General features: G+C 36.5%; 1 pseudogene; it reads right to left on the bottom strand.

The window, feature by feature from the left end:
• Positions 1-22: 22 nt before the first annotated feature.
• Positions 23-4830, bottom strand: LOC129066917 (RNA polymerase II subunit A C-terminal domain phosphatase SSU72-like; annotated as a pseudogene).
• Positions 4831-27627: the final 22797 nt, after the last annotated feature.

Here is a 27627-nt window from a genome sequence, read left to right as displayed (position 1 = left end):
GCTGTTCTCTAACCCTTGCAGATCATCCATCACTTTTCCATGTCTTCCTGTCCTCCGAGTGCTGAATGCACTGGCAGAGCTCACAGACGAGGAACGCCCAGAGGAGTTCTTTCTGATTGTCTTGGATGTCCACCTGGATCACCAACACCAGCTGACAGGTCTCCCGCTCTCTGAAACTCAGTTCGTCCACCACCTGGTCCTCTCTTCGAAGGTGAGGATCAAGTCAAATAGGTCTTTCCAGTTCTGGAAACATTCTAGACAGGCTTGATTCACTTATTTCTGTCTGTCCTGCAAACTTTCATTCTGTGTCTAGAATTCTTTGCCTTTCCTAAGGAGATTATTGCACATCTGATGATATGTGTGTATGAAATCATACACATTGGTCCTGAAAGCTTCATGTGAGTCCCTGTTCCAAAGGGCCAGACACGGAATTTCCCTTTGCTGAGGATGCTGTGCACCTTGTGCTTAGGTCTGATTGCTCTAGCAGACCACTGCCACCTGCAGTGGGGTGATGGCCTGGGGGAGGCTGCACAGTCTGCACTCTCCTGCTCTGGTTTTTCTACTCAGCCACAGTGCTTCCACACCAAAAATCTACATCTTAAAGGGTCAATTCTACCCCAGGCCAGGTGGCTCAGTGGGTTGGAGTGCCATCCTGTATACCACAAGGCTGAGGGTTCAATTCCCGGTCAGGACACATACCTAGGTTGCAGGTTCAATCCCTGATTGGGGAACATATGGGAGGCAACTGATCAATGTGTCTTTCTCTCTCCTCCTCCACCCCTTCTTCCCTCTCTCTAAAATCAATAATCATATCCTTGGGTGAGGATTAAAAAAGAGAGTCAATTCTATCCAACTTATTTCTCTTTTGTACTTGTAAAGTGTTTAAAATTTAAATATTAAGTGAATTTTCTTTACAAATATTTTATTTTATATAGTTAGGTATTTAATATAGTTTATATAGTTAGGTAATTAATTTTATATTTCTGACATACAAAAAGCATATGGAACATACGGAACAATTTAACTACACAGAGCTCCAATGTAGCTTTAAAAACACACACTAACATCAACTGAAGCCTGCTATATAACTCTCCTAATAATTTTCCGCATCTTTTTTGACAATTGGTTTGGTGGTATAAGGAGCTCACAGTGTCCAGTTGTCAGTCTCAACAGCCAGTTTAGTTAAACCATTACTGTGTCCCCCAGTGGAAATATTTGTTCCTTGGGAAATAAGACCTCAAAACCAGCAGAAACAAGAAGTTGCAGAAATAAAAAGCAAAAGATGTTGATTAAAGGCCAATCCTATTTCTACACCTTGAATCTTAGCTGTGGGAGAAACAGTACCATATATTGGTCTCTGACTCAGATGATATACCTAATCCTGAAAAACATTTCTGCAGCCCCCAAAGGAGTGGCTGTCCAGCTGGCGCCACATCTGAGTTTTCAAAAAGACATTCCATTGTCTATCAGGACAGCTGCTTCAGGGTGACAGGCAACATATTAAGATCAGTGAACTCTATGAACACGAGTCTATTGCCATACTTCATTTGTTGTAAAATAAACGTGTTTGTCAGAAATAATGCTGTGTGGAATTCTATGATGTTGAGTAGGCATTCTGTAAGTCCATGAGTGATGGTTTTGTCAGAAGTATTATAGATAAAGAAGGCAAATCCGTATCTGGAGAAGTGTCTATTCCAGTGATGGAAAAGGTTGGATGTAATCATCCTGCCGGCAGGTGGCTGGCAAAATCACCAGGGGAATAGTGCCAGATTAGTGTCTCAGATTTTGTCTCTCGGCAGGTTGATCCACCTTGTTTTGCTGAACACATTAAAAAACCTTCATCTCTCTCTGGTCACTCTCTGTGTTCATTTAGCTAGACAGCAGTAGCTGGGGATAATAGTGATGTAACAACAGAAAAGCAACTTTTTACTTATTATTAAAATCTTCCTTTGTTGATGTCACTTTTTGGTGAGCATTTACTTAGGTCATAAATCTCTTCATTCTCTACACAGTCAGACTGGTCTATCCTCATCTCTCTTCCCCTGTCTTGTGACCTATTTTCTGATTGTGTTCCTTCCAGGCCTCTGACTGCTCAGCCAGACATTAAGCACTGTTTGGATCAGGGTAGATCCATGTCATTAGCCATCTCTTCTTCCAGGCAAAAATGAACAGCCGCATATACTGCTGTGAGTTCTTCCCATTGGAAGCAGTTCCTTTACCACTGTCCTTTAGGGCTATGCCTGAGTGAAGCTGTAGTCGTGCAGCTTTCCGCTTTAGAGCGGTGCCAGCATATTGGTCAGAACCACCTGTAAACCATCCCCCAAGTTCTGTTCTTCCTCCGTCAGTTGGTCATAGGGAGCTCCCCATGAGGCCATGGGCACAGAGTAAGGTGGAGGAAGCAACTTAGGCAGAAATAGGGGTCACAAGCACCTGTGACATTTGCTCATACACTAGCTTGTGCCTTCAGGATCTTGTATATATTACTTTCATTTGATAATAAAGTGCTACTGTACATATACACAATTTTGGCTTCATCCCAAATACTTGGTTCATGATGGACAGTCAGGTGATTCAGTAATTTAATGGCCCATGGTCCAGCTTTCAGTTATTTGTGGTTTGTCCAGCATCAGGCCAAAAGCTGCTTTTCAAAAGGAGTTTTCTGTAAGTAAAATTTTGCCCCCAAATTGCTAGAGTTTCCATCTATGATTTTATGTAGGGACCTGCCAAAGGTTCCATACAGCATCCCTTTCTACCTCTGTAACTTCAAGAACCATCAGATCTGCTCAGTCCTATGGCCTAAGTTGTGAAACAGCTTCTATGGAAGCTGAGACCAGATACAGAGCCTTCTCTTTCTCTGGTCCTACTCAAAACTGGCAGTGTTTGGAGATACTTAGAAAATGAGTTAGAATAGTATGCCAAAATGAGATACATGCTGTCTCTAAAAATCCAAAGAGGCCCATAGCTGTTTGCCTCTTTCTAGGTGCAAAAAGGAAGTGAGATTAAGTAACCTGTCCTTCATTTTTAAAAAGGTGTGTCACCATGCCCCAGACCACTAGACCTCTAAAAACTTCACCAAGGGAGAAGGCCCTAAACTTTCGTGTGGTATTTCTGTGTTATACACATACTTCCATTTACAAGGTGGTGAGGTTTTCTCCTGCATCTTATAATGAGACTCCCATCCTCAATGGTATCATCACTAATAAGGAAGAGTCAAATGATAGTGAACAGAATCTTCAAACAAATTATGAGTAATGCTCTGAAAGAAAGCAGAATGTTAAGATAAGAAATGGAATTAGAGGCTAAAGTCTTAATGGTAATTCGAAAGGAAAAAGGGGCTTGCAGGGTAGAAAACCATAAAATTAGTATACAAAATTATTCCCCATTCCATACTCCAACCCCCCCCCCCCCCCCCCCCCACGAAAAGTCACATTCTGGAATAATTCTGCAGGACCTTTATCTTCTTTATCTTCCTCCTTTTTAGCACTTGGTTATATCCTCTCCTCTCAACCTAAGTGCTGAGTTTTATCTATTACCTTTACCACAATCTGTAAGGTTCCAATGGCTCACTGCTGTTTGCAAAACAAACATCTCATAACCAAAAGGCTCTTTTAAACATGACTCCCAACTCCCTCTCCTTCCACCTCAGGTCCCTAAACAGTCTGTTTTCAAGCCATGCAGAATTCCTCACCTTTCCTAGACTGTATTGTATGTTTTAACAGCTTCCAGTTTGGCACACATTGGTCCTTCTCTTAGGAAGACCTTCCTCTTCTTATTCTGAATTGTTCAACTCATCCTCAAGACTCAACTCAAATATCATTTCTTCTCTGATTTCCCTGATTCCCCAAACAAGTGAATCAATCTCATCTCTGAGTTTCCCTCAGCATTTGATTCATAATCATTAGCTCACCACAAGAAATTGTTATTTTTCTATTTATATATGCCTCTCAGTGAATAGAATATATGGGAACATAACGAGTATTTTCTCAATAAATAAATAGATGGATGTATTACCTTCTAGTTTGCCCAGATCACCCACTATAGCATTCTACCTATTTACCTGCAATTTGCTGTTGATTTCTTCAAACTTTAATAGGGAATTTATTTTTTTGAAACAGCTATGTAAGCAGTTATCTAAAGTCACTAACAGAATGTTCCTTTGAATTGATTTGTTTACAGGTCACTTAGAAAAGTCTGGTATTTAGTGTTTAACTCATTGAATTTCTTTTTTTTGGTGGGTAGTGGCCCAGCCTTGTATCAATCTTTATAAAAGAAAGAGAAAGAATTGACCAGTTAATTAATATCTTGATCTTCTTTTTATATTCTGTCAATATTATGTGTTTATCCTAGAATAGTAGACAGAGCCCTTGATTAAAGTCCTGTTTTCCAATATACTGACTGTGTGACCTCTAATATATAATCCCTCTACTGCTCAGTTATCTTTCTACTGTAAAAATAAAGATAATTATTTCATATTTTACAGATTTCTTGAAAATATCAATGTTTTAAGTGAGTATAAACACTAGTCAAATGTAAGTATTAGGAGTATTTTGTGTGCCTACTAAACATATTGGTATATTTACTGAGTCATTCCCAAGATAACTTGTGTACTCTAAGATTTATTTAACCTTATATCTCTACCAACCCGCACAATGTTTGAACAGAATAAGGAACCTAATTAATACAAATGTAAATATCTAAATTTCAAAGATCAGTGAGATAGTACCTGGAAAATTCAAGAATCTTTGCTTTACAGTTGGAATTAATTTTTTCTGTCATTATTGTGGCTGTTATCTTACTTTCATCCAAAAGAATCAAGTAGTTTGTAGTCATAGTGGTTTAGTGTAGCAGTACTCATGTCTAGATAAAATTCCAGCCCAAGCATATCCTAGGTCAGTAATATCGAATTTTAAATTGGTAAATACAATGAATCTATGACATGCTAAATTCTGAAATTTTTTTTGAGAACTACAGAATCTCCATTACATCTGTTAGCCTATAAATGTAAAAGTTCACTAGGATACTGCAATACTCTAACAATTTGTTTTACCCAAATTAGAAGTGTCAGTTTACTCTAAATTGGAAGTGCCACTTTGCCCTAATCTTAGGAGTTGTGAAGAACTCCAATCTCAATCTGGCCTGACAGCTGCTTTGAAACAGCAGGGTATTGCAGGTATAACTGTAGAGACAGCAGTGGAAATAAGGCTACACATCAAGGGAGCGCCATCCTTCCATTTAACATTTCCCCTCTCCTAAAACCTCAACTTGATTTTGCTTTATATTCATAGTTCAATTATCTATGGAAGAAACTGTAAATTAGATTCCTGAAAAATTAAACACATTAATTCATTTCACAAAGGTTATTGAGTTCCTAATATATGACCAAAGGGCAAGGTGCTAGGTCCGGTAATAGAAAGAAAGATAATGGATTTATTGTTAATTCAGGGAGACAGACCTGTGAATGGCTTGAGCCACAGGGGAGCAATAGGTAAAAACAACGAATTTCAAGAAGGAGAAAGGGTCAACGGAGAACTTTCAGAAATGGCGGCACTGAGCAATGCTAAGGGATGACTATGCTGATGAGTAAAGCTCTTTCTGGAGTGAAGAAACTGCATGCATTTAAGGCCCAGGAGTATCAATTTGCTTTGTGAACCCTGAAAATTACAGATAATTTAGTACCCTTCGACAAAAGATAAGTGTTTAGAGATGGACAGCAGAGTACACTGCAATCAGCATAGTCATAGGAATAAATGGCTAGATGGTCAGGACCAGAGGGAGAAGAGCACTGTGTACCATGCAGTTATCCTGTGGGTGAGAGGCAGCCTCCATGGGCTTAAAGTGCAGGCTCAAAGGGACTGTAGCAGTCAGGTCTGGATCACCTAAGTAATTTGAACAGGGATAGTTTAATATAAAGAATTACTAACTATAACAGAGGATTGCAGTAACCAGGGAATAGCTAGCAAAACGGAAAAAGGACTCTAGAGAACACAAGAATAACAGATATAAGGAGAGGCCACTACTTTATAATATTCTCAAATATTCTCAAAGCAATAAGAGATACAAAGGAACATTTGAGAGACAAAAAAGGAACATGATAAAAATCATGACGGCAGAGATGAAAAATTCAATAGTAATGATGAAAGGTAATGTCAAGGAACTCATCCAGGAATGAGAGTACAAAGAGATGAGAAATAAAAGAAAAAGATAAGAAAATAAGAAGACAGCCACATAGTAGGTATACTATTTGAATCATAGAAATTTCAAAAGGGAATTAGATAAAACAATTATCAGGGACTCATTAATAAAATAATTTAAGATAATTTTTCAGCACTGAAAAACATGAGTTTCCAGTGCCTACCAAGTGACAGCAAAAGAAAAAAGGAAAGAAGGAAGGAAGGAAGGAAGGAAGGAAGGAAGGAAGGAAGGAGGGAAGGAAGGAAGGAAGGAAGGAAGGGAAGGGGGAAGGAAAGGGGGAAGGAAGGGGGGAAGGAAGGAAGGAAGGAAGGAAGGAAGGAAGGAAGGAAGGAAGGAAGGAAGGAAGGAAGGGGGGAAGGAAAGGGGAAAGGAAGGGGGGAAGGAAGGAAGGAAATGGTGAAAAGTAAATCCAACTTACAGGTATTAGTGAAACTCCAGGACAACAGAAATAAGTTTCAAGACAGAAAAGAGAAGTCAGTGAGGATGCCATGCAAAAACGAGGAACCAAGATGAGGTATCTTAATAGCAACACTGTTCTGTAGAAGAGAGTGAAGGAATACTTTCAAAATTATGAAGAAAAAATTTTGCAAAGTAGACATCAATGTCTAGCCTAATAGTGTTATGGTAAAATAAAGATATTTTCAGATATACAAATTTTCAAATATCGTATTTCCCATGCACCCTTTCTCTGGAAATAATTAGAGAATGTATTCTTTTTTTTTTTTAACTTTTTGTTCAAATACATTGGTCTCCACCTTCCTGCCACCACTTTCCCTTGCCCCCTCCCCCACCTCATTCCCTCAATCCTTCCCCACTTTGGCTTTGTCCATGGGTCCTTTATACATGTTGGAGGACGTATTCTAATAAAACAAGGGAGTAAAGGAGAAAGAAGATCAGAGGGCATCAAAACACAGGACACCCAAATTAGAAGGAAAACAAGGGAATTTCCAGCATAATAAGAAAATGAAATTCCTGGACAAGTGCTCTGCAGTATCCCTAAAGGTCAGTTCAAATGGAAAATGGATGGGAGGCTCCAGATGGATCCCCATAAAAAAACTATTGGAATTGATAGATTATGTGAGAAGAATGATGTTGGGGAAACTGGTACTGAAAGACTATTGTAAAAAATTATAGAAAGTTTAAATAAAATCAACCTAATGAAAAGCCAACGTTATTATTAATATCAAGAAAAATCAAAGTTTAAAGGAAAATATATTACTAAATTTATAAAATGCTCAGCTATAAATACTATTTACATAGTCATAATAATATAAGCAATTCATTGAATCAAACACAGCTTTTTTCCCTAGATTTTTTAAAAGTACATTTTATTTATTATGAAATTACAGTTGTCCCAATTCTTCCCCCTTTGCCCACCTTTGCCCCAGTTCCCCACTTCCCTCATGCAATACCCCTCTAGTTCACATCCATGGGTTGTACATGTAAGTTCTTTGGCTTCTCCATTGCCTATACTGTTTTTAAAATCCCCATGTCTATTCTGTACCTACCCAATCATGCTTCTAAATCCCTACACCTTTCTCACATTCTCCCCTTCCCCCTCCCAGCTAATAACCCTCCAAATGATCTCCATGTCTATGATTCTATTCGTGTTCTAGTTGTTTTCTTAGTTTGTTTTTGTTTTTAAAATTCAGTTTTTGATAGTTTTGAGTTTGTTGTCATTTTAACATTCATAGTTTTGATCTTCTTTTAACTAAGTCCCTTTAACATTTCATATAATAATGGCTTGCTGATGATGAACTCCTTTAGCTTTACCTTGTCTGAGAAGCATTTTATCTGCCCTTCAATCCTAAACGATAGCTTTGCTGGATAGAGTAATCTTGGTTGGAGGTCCTTGCTTTTCCTCACTTTAAATACTTTCCAGTCCCTTCTTGCCTGCAAAAGTTTCTTTTGAGAAATCAGCTGATAGTCTTACGAGAACTCATTTGTAGGGTACTCTCTGGCTTTCTCTTGCTGCTTTTAAGATTCTCTATCTTTAACCCTTGGCATTTCAATTATGATGCGTGTTGATGTGGACCTCTTTGGATCCAACTTATTTGGGACTTTCTGTGCTTCCTGGATTTCTATGTCTATTTCCTTTGCCAAATTGGGGAAATTTTATTTATTTTTCAAATAAAATTTCAATTTCTCACTCTTCCTCTTCTCTTTCTGGCGACTTCTAATGTAACATGATTGTGGAATGAGGAGAGGAAGCAGAGATGGAAGATTTAAGGAGCTAAATACTAACCACCATATTAGAAAGTTAATAGATAACATTTAAAATTGAATAGTAAAGATATAGAAGTATATGCATAGTATTGAGAAATATGGACACTTGTGAAGAAATGTCTAAAGTCAAAAATTATTGCCTCTGGTGAAAGGAATTGGAGGAGTCTGACAGAAAACTACTGTATTTTGTTACATACATATTTGACTTATAAACTATGTGTATTACCTTCCCAAAAATAAAATTAATTTTTAAAGGAATAAAAGAATATAGTAGCTAGATATGTGTGCCTGACTCACTGCCCTGAGTTGGGGAAAAAAATTGAAGACTGAATTCCTACCCTCAGAGAGCTCACAAGGTTAGAAAGTGGTAAGAGAGGGGTGAGAGAAATGTGAAACAAATTGGAGGACATGGCCATGTAGCGCCAGATGCAGAGTGTGAACTGTAGCATGGGGAGTTCAATTGTCTAAAAGAAGTGTAAGAGAAAAACTTCTCTTGAAAATAAATGTTTTTACTGTTTAAAAGAGATTACTGTGTCAGTTTAATAATAGTAGTAATAGCTGCATTTTTTCCTTTCCACTTTTTCATATGTATAGAGAGCATGCTAGGTCTTTCAGATACATCCTTTGATTTAATCCTAACTTCAATGAGGCAAATCCTATTAGTGTCATTTTATAAATGAGCTGAATTATAATAGCCTTATTTTTCATGGGTGGCTATATTATTTTATTTCCACTTTTCCTTCAATTGATTAGTTCTGCTTTACAGAAAAATTAATAGACTTTAGTTTTTAGAGCAGTTTTAAATTCACAGAAAATTGAGCAGATAGTACACAGGTTCCCATATCCCTCCCCTCTCCCTCCCCACCACAGCTTTCCATATTGTTAACATCTTGCATTAGTGTAGTGCAGTTGTTACAACCAACGAGCCAATAGTGACACATTATTAAAGTTCACAATTTAGATTAGGATTCTCCCTTTGTGTTGTGTAATTTAATGGGTTTTGACAAATATATAGAGATAGACATGAATCCACCATCATAATATGATACAGAACCGTTTTATTTTTTATTTTTAAAATTATTTTATTGTTCAAATACAGCTGTCTCCATTTTCCTGCCACCACCTTCCCCTGCCCAACCCACCCAATTACAGTAGCTTTAAGAATAGAAAAGATTCACATCTGTGTGGATGGCTAATACATGATTCAGTCACAAGAGGAGGGAATAAAATAAATTACCTTTTTGTCTTACTTCAAGTACTTGAAAATTACAGTGTATTTTTTTCCTGTAGGTTATAGCTGAGAAAGTTGAAAAGTCACTGCTGTAGGTTGTATCTCACAATACTGTTGAAATACACCTGTGTTTAGAACATGGAGATGTCTTTGTCATGTAAACATTCCTTTAAAAATTCAATATTAACTACTGGTCACTACAGAAATACAAAGTCTGTCCCGAAAAAGTCCAGCCACTGTTAATGTAACAGTGGTTTGTGCAACATTGATGTAACCTGGCAGTCAAGGAGAGTAGACTGGAATGCACATGCATGAACAATGACAACTTCACTGTACTAGTCAGTGGGGGGTGGTAGATGCTGTTGAGTCTGTGTACTGTGTGGCTGTCACATTCAAAATGACTGAGAAGAGCAATGAATCTGCATGAAATTTTGCATTAAGCTTGAATGTTCCTCCTCAGAAACTATTCAGATGATTCAGAAGGCTGAAGCTATGGGCAACTGGTAATAGGTAGCTTTATCACAACGTGCCTGCTCATGCATCACGTCTCGCGGAGTTTTTGGCAAAACATGTCACCCAGGTGACTCAGCCCCTCCATAACCCAGACTTGGTGCCCTGTGACTTCTCGCTTTTTCCAAAACTAAAACCACCTTTGAGAGGGAAGAGATTTCAGACTGTCGATGAGATTCAGGAAAATATGACAGGGCAGCTGATGGCAATTGGGAGAACTGTGGGAGGTCCAAAGGTGCTTACTTTGAGGTATCACTGTCCTGTGTACAATGTTTCTTGTATCTTGTTGCTTCTTCAATAAATGTCTCTATTTCTCATAGTACATGGCTGGATACCTTCTGGACAGATCTCTTATGTATAGTTACCAAATAAAGTATCTTTTTTTCTTAAGTAAACTCCTTAGAATTTCCATGTGAACAAACTCAAAGAATAATGAAAATATGCTTGTGTTCTCTTTTGTAATTTTTAAATGTTCATATTGTTAATTGGACTCAATATATTCTGAATAAAGTCATTTCAACTCTAGCTATGAACCTCCATTTTTCTGCCAATTTAGTCACTGTGAACCTGCCATATTTGTCTCTTTTATAACCTAAAATGAAGGATGAAAACTGAATAAAATAAAATGCTTAACTCTATTTTTTATTTATTCTGCCATCTTCTTATTGAAACACTTTGAATAGTATCTACATGGGACTGGTATAACTATCACAAAACTGTATTCTAAATTGAAATGAAATGATAATTATTATAAATATTTGATGTCCTTTCTCCTATTCTTCTCTATGTATGCTTTCCATCTTGATGCCAAATAACCACTCTGAAAAGAATAGGATGAGATTTCATATTTGTTAAGAGGTGCATTTTTTAATGCTTCAGAAATGCTCAACAAGTCAAGAGTTCAGCCATTGAAAGTAATAAACCATTGTGTAAATTATAGAAGTTTTTAAAGTCTTTATAATATGTCTCATAAAAGGTTATTTTCATATTTAAAATCCACTGTGAATTTATTTTTTGATCAGGAAATTAGTTGAGAGTTGTCTTTAAGCTTTGATAATTCCCAGGTATGTTTCTAATTCATTAGAGTCAGGTCAGAACAGGTCTGTTGAAATTAAATTACCTTTGTCTTCCCTTGCTACACATTTCCAAATCTGGGAGAAAAGAGATTCAATAAAACGCCAGCCACCAGGTTCCTATTCTCTAAAATATGAATGGTAAATAACATGTTCTAAAGGTACACACAGATCTATTTTATGGCTTTAGCTTTGTTATTGACTGGTATGAAGCTAACTTCTATGTACAAAAATAAATAAAAAATAATGCAAGGCAGTAGACACAATCCCTTCTGTCCCTGCAGCTGTACTGCACCTATTCTGAGCCCTTCTGCAACGCTGGCTATATCCATGATGCATTGTGTGAGTCTCACCCCCCACCACCTGCCTCTACAACACAACTCTTGAAGAGAGGCCTTTTCTCTCACTTATCTTTTTATGCCCACAATACCTAGCTCTGATTTTGCACATATTTAGCACTCAATAAATTATTTTATAGTGTTTTATTTAAAAAAAAATAATATCTGCCCACTAAAGAATATTTCAAGAACATAGTAAAAGTTAAAAAAAAAAAAGTTAGATGAACCACAGTTTCATCTAAATATATGAAAGACAATGTTTTAAAATATTCCCTCTCTTTTTTTTCCTGTCTGTGGACATTTTTATATAGATATAAACTAATGTCTGAATAATTTGTATATGAAATTAGACATTATACATGATCAATCTCCATGCTATTTTAAAATCACAGTATACAGTGAAATAATTACATGGCATTTCATTTAGAAGACATTAAAACAAAATTATTCATCATTCTTTTGTTGTGAGACACAAAGGTTGTTGCAAACTAAACTGAGTCTCTAAAACCCAGTGTTTGTGAAATGCTGTGAGTCATTTTGAGGATAGAAATGTGGCCAGTGATCTCTTAATAAGACCTCAAAATGTAGGTTTTAAGATATACTGTATCGTTGTGTCATCCACAGCTCTGAAGTGAGATACAGGGGTTCATCAGAGATTGCTGGCAGTTTTGTTCCCCCGCTTTTCTACCTTTACAACGGAAAAAACTGACATTATCAAGGAGAAGAAGCAATTTGCAGCAGCTTTCAGCAGCTGATGACCTACACTGCCTCAGTTCAGTTCCAGTAGACACTAAGTCACTGCATAGTTACATTGTTAATTGGGATGCTTCCATTAAAAAGAAATGAGTGAGCCTTTAAGGTCAGTGTTCCTGGGACTTTCCCACCCATATATCATACCCCTTGACTGTGCATGTGGGCACCCAGGGTGATTTCTCTAGGCCAAATGCCTACAGAGGTTTCCTTATACAAAATGATAGGGTTCATTTCTTACAATTCCTATTAATGGAAATCTTTTCTAGAACTCATATCAGAACTGATTACCAATTATACCTGATTATTAAGTAGAAGGATTTCACCTTTTTTTTTCAAATAATGTTTTAATAACATAAGTTTTCACTGAATTTTACCTACAAGGACTTTTGAGACAATATGAAGGAAACGACAGTTCAAGACATTAGGGTATCATGTTCACAGGCCCTCTGAAGCCTGTCAGTTGACCCAAAGTGTCAAGTGTAGTGCTAGTGCTCTATGGATATTACTTCAGCTAATCTTCAGATTGAAACCTTGACAGATACTATTTTTATTTTGAAGATGAGGAAACCAAGGCTTAGATTAGTGAAGAAAGCTTCTCAAAGTAATGAGGGGTCAGAGCAAGGGCTTAAACCTAAAAATGTTTCAATCTCCAAGTCTTAACACTTACCCTCTTACTAGTTTGTCCCTCCTATGGCCAGACAGTCCAGCTATCTGGAAAAGAACAGTCAGCAAGAATAATAGAAGAGTCTAAAAAGAGGAAGAGGGCATCATATTGCAATGTTTGTGGACCTGCTTTTATTTATTTATTTTTAGAGAGGGGGAAGGGAGGGAGAAAGAGATGAGGAGAAACCTCAATGTGTGGTTGCCTCTCATGCGCACCCTACTGGGCACCTGGCCCACAACCCAGGCATGTGTCCTGACTGAGAATCAAAAAGGCGACCCTCCACTTCGCAGGCTGGCACTCAATTCACTGAGCCACACCAAGCAGGGAAGTTTTCTGGACTTTTTAACCACACAAGTTGTGGTTAGAATATAGGTTCTGCCATCATTACATATATCAATATGTAAGACCATGGAGTCAAAAATTGAGAGTTGCCATTTTAATAACAAACTGCATAATCAAAGCAAATTTTACTAATATAAAGACAGTAAAGAACAAAAGCAAATATTGTTTGAATGAATAGTGACTAATAAAAGAAACTCATATCTGAACTTTTTTTAAGAGAATAAAGAAAAAAGGAGTAGTCAATGATTTACAAAGGATACTTAAAAAACTAAATTTCAAGTTGGGTACTTGCAGTCAAACTACTTGAAGAGTTAGTGCCTGGTAAGTGAACTTTCCACCTAGATTCTAAAGTCCCTATACATAAAGTTAAATAAAATTTCATTTTACAAAGACCTAAATGGTTCTGCAGACATAGATTAATTAAAAATAGATCTCTAAATATTCCAAATATCTATTGAGAAAAAACCCACAGTTCTGATCAAGCTTTTCAAGTTTAAAGGAGAAAAAAGAGCTTATTAAGGGTATTCTATAAATTATCCTTGAAGCTGCAGATGCATTTTACACTAAAATAAGAGCTGATATTTTGAATACATTACAGAAATTATTAAAAATTCTGGATGAGGTAATATATATGTGTTGAAGGAGAAGCTATCACTAATCTGGACAAACTATGAATGAACATTTCATAGTTTCAAAAGAAACAGGAACTCTTTTGTTGACATTCCTTTACATTAATCTCACACATGTAAAAATAGTATCAGTATTTTTAGTTGACAGTTATACTTTTTGAATATTTTCCCTCATTTAAAAATGGCTACAATAATATTGATCATGGTGGCTGTGGGGATTAGCTGTGATATATATACTCCAGAACCTGGGCATAGATTATTTCATCAATGAAAGTTATTGTCATTGTTGTTGGTAACAGAAAATTAATTATTTAAAAAGAAGAAATCAGATCACAGGTGAAATTCATAAACAATGAATAGATTGTCAGTGAATATTATTATTGTTGTTTTTGCTAACAGAAAATAGATTCTTTAAAAAGAAATCAGATGACAGGTGATATTCATACATATTGGCAGTTGGGGTACAGAAGAGGTGAGTGGGCAGAAGGTTGCAAAACACAAGATATGACAAGCATAAAAGGAAAATAGAAAAGATGGTTGATAGAGGAACAAGAATTGAGAAGCAGAAAGAAGATGTAGAGAAGATAAGAGGCAAGCACTAGAAAGTCTGAGGGTCATACATTATGACTGAGACAAGATTTTAAGGTAGATGAATTAAAAAACAGTAAGTGGTAGACAAATGAGAAAGGAAGCAGGAGTCAGACATTATCCTAACAAGATTAAGTTTTCCTGAGTTGGTTTTATCATTGTAAATTTTTCTTGTTACTTGAGTAACCAAAATAAATAAAGTCACCTTAAATATATCTGTTGTTCTCCCAGGATTTGAAAACACAAGCATAAAACTTCTACATTAAGAGCACATAAAGTCTTTTATGCTCTGAAATGAAAATGCATTGTAATGGGAAAAGATAGAAAAAACCATTTTTTTTACTTATTTTTACACAGTATTTAGATCATAAACTGGCATTGATGGTGGACATTTGAAAACTAAATCAGAGGTCCTATCTGGGTAGGCTTGGTTGCTTAGACCATTGTCCTGATACACCAAGGGTTTGGGGTTTAATCCATGGTCAGAGTACATACAAGAATCAACCAATGAATGTATTAATAAGTGGGACAACAAATCAATGTTTTTGTCTCTGTCTCTCTCTATCTCAGTCTCTGTCTCTCTCTCTTACTCTCTCTCTAATATCAATAAATTAAAAACTTTTTAAATAAAAAGTAAGTTAAGAATTTCCACTTCTCACTATAATAGAGAAATTGATGGTAGGCTTGCCCTCCCACAATAAACAAATAGAAAACTGGTTAAAATATTTGACTATCTTCAAACATTGCATAACAGGAGGGCTATGATCCCTATAAGAAAGGAGACAATTGAGGTCTGCTTTACAATCAGCCTGGTTATTTGGTGGCCTTTTCTATATCACAGATTGATGAGGAGGACCCATACATAGCATGATGATCTCTCTGGTTGTGAAGATAGATACTGGGATTTGGGTTCCTTAGGCAACTGTGTCAAAAACTCAGTTATACATGAAATAAGGTAATTTATGAGGCAAAAAATAACTGGTCATCAGTAAGCGAAACAATTTTCTGAGTTCACACAGGTCTGACAGGTTTCAAGTTCCTAATGTCCAGAGTAAAGAGACCTCACTGAATACCAAGGCGTCCAGTATAGATCTTCTAAGCATAACATCATAGTAGTGGGGCTAATCTAGCATAAGCATAGAGGTTTCTCAGGACCACATTATCAATGCTGAAAAAGTGGCTCAAAAGTCTGAAGCTGACTCATAAACAACTTTACCTACCAGATACAATACCCTCACTGGGAAGGAAAATATCCAGACACTGATTAACATAAATATGATAGTAGAATCAGATCAAAAGAATTAAACATGTGAAGAAGCAAGGAAATGTGGCCCAAATTAAGATAAAAATAAGTCAAAAGAAAGAGATTTGGAAATTATAGAAATGATGAAATTATGAGACAATGACATTAAAACGACTATTATTAACAGGATATTTGGAAGGAACTCAGGAGAGTGGAAAAACTATAGAATTTAAAGGTAATTTTTAAATTTTGTAGCCAAAAATTAAACATGAAAATAAGCCCACAGGTAGTTATGGAATAGGCAAATAATTGGATATAAACAGGATTGAGGCCTTACCAATTTATTCAGGCTACTTTAAGAAAATCAGAAAAATTGCTAATTCAAACCTGTAATTCTTTAAGAAACACAAATGTCTCTCTTAAAATGGAAGATAGCATAATTTTCACAAGCCACATGCAACGAGCTTTTAAAGTTGCAGTTTGTGCAGCATAATTGACCCTGATGCATTGTTAAGATCAAAAAATGAATGAGAAGTGCTTTAGAAACCACCATGGCAAATATGATGATAGCGCTGGTAATGACAAAGTAGAACCTCAGGCAAAAGATTCTATTTATGAGGTACTACTAATATCAAAGTTATAGTACAATGAACATTTATATGCTGAAAAGCTTGGCATCAAAATATGTATAATAAAATCTATTAGAAATGTGAAAAGACTAAGGATTTACAGAAAAAACCACAAGACTGCTCCAAACAGGTTGCTCAGGGCCAAACCATGCAGCATCTGACATTAGATTGCACAAGGGTCCCTACCAAGAAGCGCAGAACCAATAAACCTAGTGGCTGGCTTCAGGCAACATTAGAGCAGGATCTAAATGGTTTCACAAGCAGCGTATCTAAACGAAGGTCTCAGCAGGCACCAAGCCCTACTAAGGTAAATTCTGCTTCACGTGGTCAGCACCTAAACAGCAGCTTACACACCATGCTCAGGACTGAGCCTTATAGTCAGCTAGCCTGAGGGTCAACTCAATGCATGAATGGGCCAATAGCATTCAAACCCCAATTAACAACAGAAGGGCCTATATAACATCCACAAAGGACAGCTCAGGTGATTAAGAAGACTGTACCACTGGACCCCATAGGACACCAACTACATAAGGTAAGTCCATGAAGATTGGGAGTCACAGCAAATCTGTCCAATGCATAGAAGCAAACACAAAGAGGCAGCCAAAACTGGGAGAAAAACAAGCAAGACCCAAATGAAAGAACAGGAGAAATCACCAGAAAAAGAGCTAAATGAAATGGAGGGAAGCAATTTATCAGATATAGAGTACGAAGTTATGGTTACAAGGATCCTCAACAACATGAAAAAGGACATATAAAACATAAAAAAGGACCAGTTGAAAATGAAGAATATATCTGAAAAGGATAGACTGGAGGGAATGAACAGTAGGTTGGATGAAGAAGGGGATCGAATCAGCAGTTTGCAAGACAAGGTAGAAAAACACCCAATCAAAGTAGCAATAAGAAAAAAAGAATTTAAAAAAATGACAAGAGTTTAAAGGACCTTTAAACTATTGGACAACGTGAAGTGTAATAACATCTTCATCACACAGGTACCAAAAGAAGAAGAGAGAGAGCAAGCGATAGAAAACCTATCTGAAGAAATTATAGCCAAAAACTTACCTAATCTGTTGAAGAAAAAAGACACACAAGTCCAGGAAGCACATAGAGTCTCAAGATAAACCCAAAGAGGTCCACACCAAGACACATCATAATTAAAATGGCAAAACTTAAAGACAAATAGAGAATCTTAAAAGCTGAAAGAGAAAGGCAGTTATTTACCTGCAAGGAAGCTTTCATAAGACTTCCAATTGATTTCTCAACAGAAACATTGCAAGCCAGAAGGGATTGGCATGAAATATTCAAAGTGTTGAAAAAGAAGGACCTACAATCAAGACTACTTTACCCAGCAAGGCTATTATTTAAAATTGAAGGAGAAATGAAGAGTTTCCCAGACAAGAAAAAGCTAGTTTGTTACCACCAAACCAGTATTACAAGAAATGTTAGAGAGCTTGCTTTAAAAGGGAGGAGGAGGAAGAGGAGAACAGAGGAACTTAGTTAAAAAATTAAAATGGCAATAAATCCAGACCTATCAATAATCACTTTAAATGTAAATGGCTTAAATGTTCCAATCAAAAGAAAAAGGGTAGCTGAATGGATAAGAAAACAGACCCGTAAATATGCTGTCTAAAGGAGACCCATGTCAGGATGAAAGATACACACAGACTAAAAGTAAAGGGATAAATAAAGATATTTCATGTAAACGGAAAGGAAAAAGAAAGCTGGAGTAGCAATATTTACATGTGACAACACCGGCTTTAAAACAAAAGCTATAGTAAAAGACAAAGAAGGACACTACATAATGATAAAGGGAGCAATCCAACAAGAGGCTATTACCCTTTGAAACATTTATGCACCCAACAGGAATACCTAAATATGTAAAGCAAATCTTGATGGACATAAAGAGAGAGAGATTGACAATAATATAGTCATAGTAGGGGATTTTTACACCCCACTGACATCAGTGGATAGATCCTCTAGAGAGATAACCAGAAAAAGATGGCCTTAAATAACACACTAGATCATATAGCTTTAATTGATCTCTTCAGAGCATTTCACCCCTAAACGGCAGCACATAACTTTTCAAGTGCACATAGGACATTTTCTAGGATAGACCACATGTTAGGACACAAAACAAGTCTTAATAAATTTAAGAAAATTGAAATCATATTACGCATCTTCTCCTACCATAATGGTATTAAACTAGAACTCAATCACGAGAAAAAAAAACTGAAAAACACACAAAGACATGGAGGCTAAATAACATGTTACTAAACAATGAATGGGTTAACAATGAGATCAAAGAAGAAATCAAAAGATACCTTAAAACAAATGTACATGAGAACTCAACAACCCAATATCTATGGGACACTAAGAAAGCAGTCCTAAGAGAGAAATTCATAGCGTTATAGGTCTATTTCATGAGATATATGTTAATTGTTTTGTTTTGTTTCAGGAAACAGAAAGTCATGAGGTCATAAAAGTTTGAGAAATACTGGCTTAAGCTTTTCACAGGATTTCACAAAAGCTTTGGAAAGAAATGTGTTGTGAATGTCTAATAGGGAGAATATCAAACCTATTTGAAAAAAATCTCTTTACATTGTCCCCCTCTTTTTATTTCAGGATTCACTTTTTTTTCCTTTTTTTCCACTTTCATTTCTTTTTTTTAAAAATTAATTAATTTATTTTTTCAAATACATTTGTCTCTGCCTACCAGGATTCACTTTCTTTTAACATGGCTAAAGAATCCCTCTTCCTGTAACAATTCCTCACAGAATGTATTTTCCAAAAAATCAAATCAAATTTATTCTTTGGAGTTGTTCATATTTAAGAGTTGATGGGACTGATTCTCAGTTAAGATATAAAAAGAGCTCTGACATCTAAAGCAAAACTCTGTATCTGTTAACAAATACATAAACTGAGAATGTAAAATTAGTTTATGTAACTTGGTTTGTGTTTGTATCAATTTCTTTCCAATAGCTTTTAGGCATTTAATAAAGGCATTTTACCTGAGAAAATTATTTAAATGCATATGAACATGTTTACTTGGAACATCATGTGGAAAACATGAAAAGAACAAGCAAATTAGTTCACTCAATAATTGTTAACTGAGCCCCTCCTCAGTTAGGGCACTAAGCTAGGTGACGGTGGTAAAACTGTATAGGGAGGATTAGGTGTGCTTCTGAGAAAATTAGCATGAGTTAAGGCCCTAGAAAGGAAAGAGCTCAATTCCACTAAAGGATTAAAATGATTAATAAAGGGAGTGTGTAGGGATTCTACCTGGTGGAGGCAGGTGATATCAAAGAGAAATTGTGAGTGATGGTGTTGGCCATCTTAATCATCATTTATTTAAATCTTAAATATTTAGAATTTAGGTAGGCCTACTGCTGTCCACTAAATCTTTTTACCTTTAGATCCTAGGTGCCTATGAACTGCGAAACTCCTTGAACATAGGGACAATATCTTCATTATTTTTAATTCTTCCAAGAACCTGGTACATTTTAAAAATAGTTTTTGAATATCCACAACATGGTCTCAACCATATCTTCAATAGTCTAAGCACCCACTCTTCTTGGCATATTAATATATATCTGTGAGTAGAGGTAACTAACAATTATGAATTGCAATGATAATAAATATATTTAATTCTGAGATAAATATAGTCATTGAGCACTACTGATTCATATGACAGCAGATAAACTTAAGACCCAATTCTTAAAATCATAACTTCGGTTTTATTAATAGGCTAGTAGTTATCAGTGGCTACCTGAAGTTCTGCCACTTGCTGGCTGAGTAGCTTCTGGCAAGTTATTTCCCCAGGCTTCAGATCCTTCATCTGTAAAATAGGAATATTAATAACAAGTTAATACATGTAAATACTTATTATAATGGCTTCAACAGGTTTGGGGTAAATAATTATCATTATTATTGATGATGATGATGATGATAATGATGAGTAATATAGACGAAAAGTAACTAGGTGATTACTTTTTCTGACCTGGAATAAATGTCTGTGCATCCAAACTAAATATAAAACCAAGAGACTAAGAAAATGGATAGTCAGCTAAAACATTCCTGTTGGCTTTTACTTTTGAAATAAAATATCATTCAGGAGTATTAACTCTCTTAATTTGATACTCATATTAAATATATATAAAAATATCGGACATTAAGAGGCAAAAATTGCCTCTAATAATTCAAGCATTACTTAGAGTTAAGAAGAAAACAAATCTAGCCATAATTTAAAACCATGTTTCATATCAAATTGTAAGATTTTCAAAGTACATGTATATTCTAGAGTACTCCATTACTTTGCCTTGAGTAGAACTAAACCTTACTACTTTAAAGAGATGATATGCACTATTTTTTTTAAATTGCTGGCATTTGGTACACCATGTATTTTTCCTTTACCCCAGGGCATAATCAATAACCTTATAAATTAAGCCTGGATTCTCAATCTTAAACATTCTCATCCAAGTTGCAAGTGTTTTAATGTGTAGTTTCAAGGTAAAATTTAAACATCTACATAGAATAAAACTATCCTTTAAAACTGAAATACTAATTCAAATATTAATATATATGGAATCAACAACTGATTTTTAGGATAATCAGCTGTTCTACTTTCTCAGACAAAACATTTATTTTATTTATGTAAGAGCTACCAAATTTATTGGTTGGCATATATAACGCTTATACAAATCTCTCAGCCATTACGATGCCTGCTTTTCATGAAGCCTCCATTCTGGTTTAAATACAGAGAGAAGGTCAAGCTGTGAAAGTCAAAAGAATTTATGACATTGTTCCACTACCAGGGCTTACAGAAGAGGGTATTATTAAAGAAGAACTGAAAAGCTCTTAAAGAATCAAAAATCAATCCATCCGAAGCTAACATTGCCTGCAGGCATTTTTGAAAGGAGTAAATGCACTTGAAAAATCTTATTTTACTTGTAAGTAAATACCAAATTAAAAGTCCCATCAGTTTTGAGAACAGCAAATGACAGATAAAATGCACCTATAACAATTGAATTATTGGCAATAATACTGTGGGTGAAGTGTTTTGTTATTCACTTACATAACATTCACAATCAAGCTTTTTACTTTCAGTTGTTTATTTTTCTGCTTCTCTCCTCAGTGACTGAAAGCATCTCATGGGTTTTGTTGTCAAAAGCAACCCATACTTTCTGCAAGACTTGCTTCCTTCTCCACATCTCTTTAATCCCAATTTTCTAAATCAAGACTTATGGAAGAGAGAGGATAGTCTGAATGCTGCCAGGGCTGTCCAATGTTTCGGCATCTCTGGGCCACACTGGAAGAAAAAGAGTTGTCTTGGGCCACACATTAAATACATTGTGACATGTAATCACAAAAAACCTCATGTTTATGGGGGACTCTGGCATGTGAAGCCCCCCAATTCTCTGCGGATGGAAGAAAGAGTCATTCCAGACACCATTTGCCCGTCAAGGAAAGGGGAAGGCGATTCTCTCTCAAGGAGAATGCCCTGAGCCCCTGTGCTCCCTGCCTTTTATTGAGGGGGTTACAAGCATGGGGACAGGTAGCAGGAATGTATAGGTAATCTAATAAAACAGGATCTTAAGTTTACAGAAAGTAGGTGATGTTTAAAGAAGACAATGTCAGGAACACACTGAATTGCTCGGGTCTGAGATGAGTAAACATTTTGGCACTAGATGCAATTTGGGTCAGGGTCCAGGAATTTTGTGAATTTCTTTCCCAGCCTTGAGCTGGTTATCTGGTATAAGATTAACAGAGGCTGAGGGAGAAACAAAGCCTGCTGTAAGGAGTGTAATTTACTTCTACGCCTGATTTCCCCCGGGGGGGCCCTCGGGGTTATTATCAGGTCCTGCCCATCAACCGCATTCCCAGTGTTCAGGCCAAGGTTTGCAGAGCACCTCCCAGGCCCCAGGCCCCAGCTTACATCGGACTACAGTCCCCGATACCGCTCAAAGCGGCCCTCTACACGTTTTAAGTAAATTTACAATTTTGAGTTGGGCCGCGTTCATAGCCATCCTGTGCCACATGCAGCCCGCAGGCTGCAGGTTGGACACCCCCGCAACCTTTAAACTGGCTTGATAACTCAATAAGCTAAGAAGAAAAGTTTTTAAATTTTTCAAGGTTGCAAGGTAGTCCTTAGTTAAAAGTCATGGCATCACATATTTCTGGCTTTCTAAAAGTTACAATTGGTGGCAACTTGTATTGCTGGCTTTCTAAATTGAATTCTAAAATAAGCTATAGATGAATGTTTTGTTTCCAAAAAAGTCACTTGTTCTACCCATGCAAGTAAAAAAGAGGTAAATTGTTTTCAGGTCCTATTTGTAGACAAGTGAAATTTTGTTGAGATATTTCATCATAAAATACCACACTTATGACACGTTTATCACTGAGGAAGAACAAAATAAAAAATGAAATTTTGCTTTGTGAGCTAGAGTTCAAATTAATGTTTTGCCCTAAAGTCCTATTTTACTGGCATTTGGGGGATGGGGTAGGAAGTAGGAAGGGAAACCTGATTTTCTCAATAATATCATAGATTGCTTTTCTCTACATTTGTTAATATTATAAGGTTTAGCAACAACTATTCATTTAGGAGTCAACATGCTTGTTTTTTTAAATAGAAAATAATAAATCGACATGTTACCGAACAGAAGGACACGTGGCGGGGGGTAGCCAGATGCTATTACTGAAACAACACCCTCCTTCCCCGGGACCCCTCGGTTGGAGGTCCTTTGCCTGCCACCCTTGGAATTATGGCTGTGAATGGCAGAGTTTGGTGAAAAGGAAAAGGAAGTATTTATTCAAAAGTTATACAGGTTTGATTAATGGCTACATGTCACCCTTAAACCTCAAAATCCCTTCCAAACAACCACCAGCACACACACACCGTCCTGCCTTCCCCCCTTTGCCCAGTTAGGCCGGTCAGGCCAGTCAGGGTACTGTCCTTCAGCAGAAAGAAAAGAACAGAAGTCCGGGGCGCGGCTAGGCAGGCCTCTGGCGGGTCTCAGCACCATCCAATGCCTCGCCTGGATCTCCAGCTCTTAATCCATAACCATGTGGCACCTTCTCGGGCCCACTAGCAAGAGTCCTTTCTCTCCTCTTTCTTCCTGCGTGGTCTTTACACTGTTCCCCAGAGTCTGTGTCCCCTTTTCTCTCCTGCAGGCCCCTGTCTCTCCTCCCTGTCTCTCTCTCTCTCTCTCTCCCCTACAGACAGTATTAAGTCTTTTAAACCTTCCTGATTAGCTTGGGTGATATGCCAAATAATCCTCTTTGCGAAGGAGGAACGAAGTTATCCTGTTATTGACATGCAAACTGACTCTCAAGGGCCCTGCTCAAGGCTCCCATCCCCCATGGCAGCCCGCCCTGGGGTGGGGAATATATTTTTCTTGCACACCTCAATCTCTGGACCCCGTTACAAATACACTTTGGCCGGGGGGCGGGGGGGGGGCGGGGGGGCGGGGGGGGCCCTGGCTCTGCCCTGTTACAGACATGGGAAAAAATAAACATGACTTCCAGATTTTGATATTTTAGATTTTTCCAAGAAAATAATTTTGAAAGATATAAGAAATGTTTATAGTCTCCTAAAGAAATATTTTTATCACAAGATCGAGAAAAGGAAAAAAAGTGACCCTAAGTAACAATTCTGTCATCCAAATCCTCCTTATAGCCTCATCATCAATTCACTCTTAAATTCATTTATTTATAAATATTTACTGAATGTATACTATGTGCAAAGTTATGCCCAGTACTTCCAGAGAATATAAAATAATCTATGACTTCATGGAATTTATACTTTAGTGGGGCATTCAAACAGGAATAATTCATGGAAACAGAAATACAAGAAATTGTCAAGTTCATTTCACACCAGCTCCATAATTCATTAATTAATTTAACAAACATTTATTTAAAAACACTGTGTAAAGGGCATGTTTACATTTTGTAAATACAGTAAATTGCATAGGTATCATGTGACTGTATGCTGAGTTCAGCATTTGGGGTACAGCAAAGACCAGGTTTTACTTAAATGTGGCAGCAGTATGCTTTTCCAGAGAAGACTTTAAGGGTACGAACCAGAAACTTCATTAAAGTTTTCATGTATAATAAATAATTTTCAATGTGTTATTTATTTATGAGTAATATTGAAATAGTTTCTTAAAAGATTATTTTCCACAAACAAAATTATAGAAAGATTAAGAAGAATAAAAATTCAATATCCAAGCAATGACAAACTCTACAGTTACTGCCAAAATCATAGCACCTGTGGTAGGCTGCAAACTAGCTCTTCCAAAGAAGGTCATATCCTAATTTCCGGAACCTGTGGATATGCTGCCTCACAAGGCAAAAGGGACTTTGCAGATAGAATTAAGTTAAGGATCTGAAAATGGGAAATTAGCCTGGATTTTCTATGTTGGCCCAATGTAATTACAAAGGTCCTTACAACTCCAGAGAGAGGCAGGAGAGCCAGAGATACGGCAACACAAGCAGAGGTCAGAGTGATAAACGGCTGCAAGCTAAGAAATGTATGCGACCTCTGGAATCTAGAGATGGTAAGGAAATGGATTGTCTCCGAAGCTTCCAGAAAGAATACAGTCCCGCCAACACCTTGATTTTAACACAGTGAGACCTATTTTGGACTTCTAACCTTCAAAACTGTAAGATAAATTTGCATTGTTTTACATGACTAAGTTTGTAATAATTTGTTACAGTAGTAATAGGAAAAAATATAGCATCTTTTTGAACATTTCCTGGGTGCCACTACACACTTTAAATGTACCGTGTATCATTTAATTTTCATAAGAACCCTATAAATATGGAAATACTATAATTATTCCTGTTTCCTAAAGTAAGGCACTACTGTTTAAGCAATTTGCTCAACTCAAAGAGACTCCACCCTTAATCATCAATAGATTTTCTCATGAGCAAGCAAGGTAATGAATGTATACACCTGAAACAGGATACCAGCCAAGTAGCAATTTTATTATGGTAAAGTTCTAACAAAGTACTCATAGTTTCCTTGGATTTTAGTTTATTATACCTTGAAGAAAATTCTGTACATTCACACTATTATAAATTTGAATTATTGCTTGAATTTCATAATATAGTTGCTTTTGTTTCTTGATGGCTGTATCCCATTTCTAACATTTTCTATTGGTTTCACTTCTGGGAATTTGGTGAAACATCTGCCACTCTATCTCTTCTCTCAGAATTGTGCAAAGACCACGGACCACCACCATACACAAATGATATTTAAAGTTAAGATTTTGTGGTTTATTACAAAAGACCCTGAATAGCCACACCAATCCTGAGAAAGAAGAACAAAGTTGGAGGGATCTTGCTACCTCATATCAAACTATACTACAAAGCCATAGTAATCAAAAGAGCATGGTACTAGCATAAAAACATCAATGGAACAGAATACAAAGCCCAGAAATAAATCCACACTTTTATACTCAACTAATATTTGACAAAGGAGGTAGAAACATACAACGGAATGAAGAGAGTCTATTCAATAATGAGTATTGGGAAAACTGGACAGATTCATGCAAAAATATGTAACTAGACCACCTTATTACACCATCCACAAGAACAAACTCAAAATGGATTAAAGGCTTAAATGTTAGACTCAAAACCATAAAAATCCTAGAAGAAAGCAGACAATAAAATCTCAGACATTTCTTATAGCAATATTTTTTCTAATATATCACCTCAGGCAAAGGAAACAAAATAAATAAATAAATGGGGCTCCATCAAACTAAAAAGTTTTTGCACAGCAAAGAAAACCCCCAACAAAATGAAAAGACAACCCACTGAATGAGAGAACACATTTGCTGATACATTTGAGAGGGGCTTAATATCCAAAATTTATAAAGAACTTAAACTACTCAACACCAAAAACAACACAAAACAGAAAAAAACAATAAAATTAAGATATGGACAAAGGACCTGTATATACATTTCTTCAAAGAGGACGTACAGATGGCCAGTAGATACATGAAAAGATACTCAATGTCACTAATAATCAGAGAACTGCAAATTAAAACCACAACGAGGTATCACCTCACACATGAGAAAATGGCTATCATCAATAAATCAACAAATAACAAGTATTGGCAAGGATGTGGAAAAAAGGGAAACCTCATGCACTGTTGGTGAGAATGCAGATTGGTACAGCCGCTGTGGAAAGCAACATAGAGGTACCTTAAAAATTAAAAGTGAAATTGCCTTATGACCCAGGAATTCCACCTCTGAAACTATATCCACAGAAACCAAAAACACTAATTAAAAAGAATATATGCACCTCTATATTCAATTAAACATTATTTACAATAGCCAAGGTTTAGAAACAACCCAAGTGCCCCTCAGTGGATGAGTGGATAAAAAAGCTATGGTACATTTACAGAATGGAATACTACTCAGCTGTAAAAAAAAAAAAAAGAAGAAGGAAATCTTATCTTTTGTGACAGCATGGATGAACCTGGGGAGTATTATAGTAAGTGAAATATGCCAGTCAAAGACAAGAACCATATGATTTCCCTTATATGTGAAATCTAATGAACAAAATAAACTAACAAAGTAGAAACAGACTTATGGATACAGAGAACAGATTGACGGCTTTCAGAAGGGAGGGGATTGGTGGGGGTGGGTGAAACAAGTAAGCAGAGAAAAAAAAAGAAAAGAAAAACTCATGGACATAGATAGTAGCATGATAATTGCCAGAGGAAGGGAATGTGGGGGAGGTAGAAGAGGGTAAAGGTGGAATAAATGGTGGTAGTAAGCACACACAACAATATACAGATGATGTATTGTAGAATTGTACACCTGAAACCTATATCATTTTATTAAGCAATGTTACCCTGATAAATTCAATTTAAAAAAAAAGAACACCCTGGGGAGCCAAACCATCTCCAGGGGTTAGATTCCCATTAACCCAGCTCAGGAGAAAACAGAACAGATTGACTACTTATTATTAATTCATAATCAGAAATTGAGATTGGGGTGGTGAACACACAATACAGTGTACAGGTCATGTGTTGCAAAATTGTGCACCTAAAACATGTATAATTTTGTTAACCAGTGTCATCCCAATAAATTCAATAAGGAAAAATGATTATGTGGTTTATTTAACCAAAGCTACTTGAGAGATGGTAGAGATAGTACAATATTTAAAAAATAACATGGAAGTGTTGGAGCAGTTTAATAAAGATAG

This window comes from Pteronotus mesoamericanus, unplaced genomic scaffold (assembly GCF_021234165.1).
Source record: "Pteronotus mesoamericanus isolate MK-2021 breed Mesoamerican mustached bat unplaced genomic scaffold, CSHL_Meso_final contig_20, whole genome shotgun sequence".
Classification (NCBI taxonomy): domain Eukaryota; kingdom Metazoa; phylum Chordata; class Mammalia; order Chiroptera; family Mormoopidae; genus Pteronotus; species Pteronotus mesoamericanus.
The sequence above is the reverse complement of the archived record's forward strand: the minus strand, read 5'-3'. Positions and strand labels throughout refer to the sequence as shown.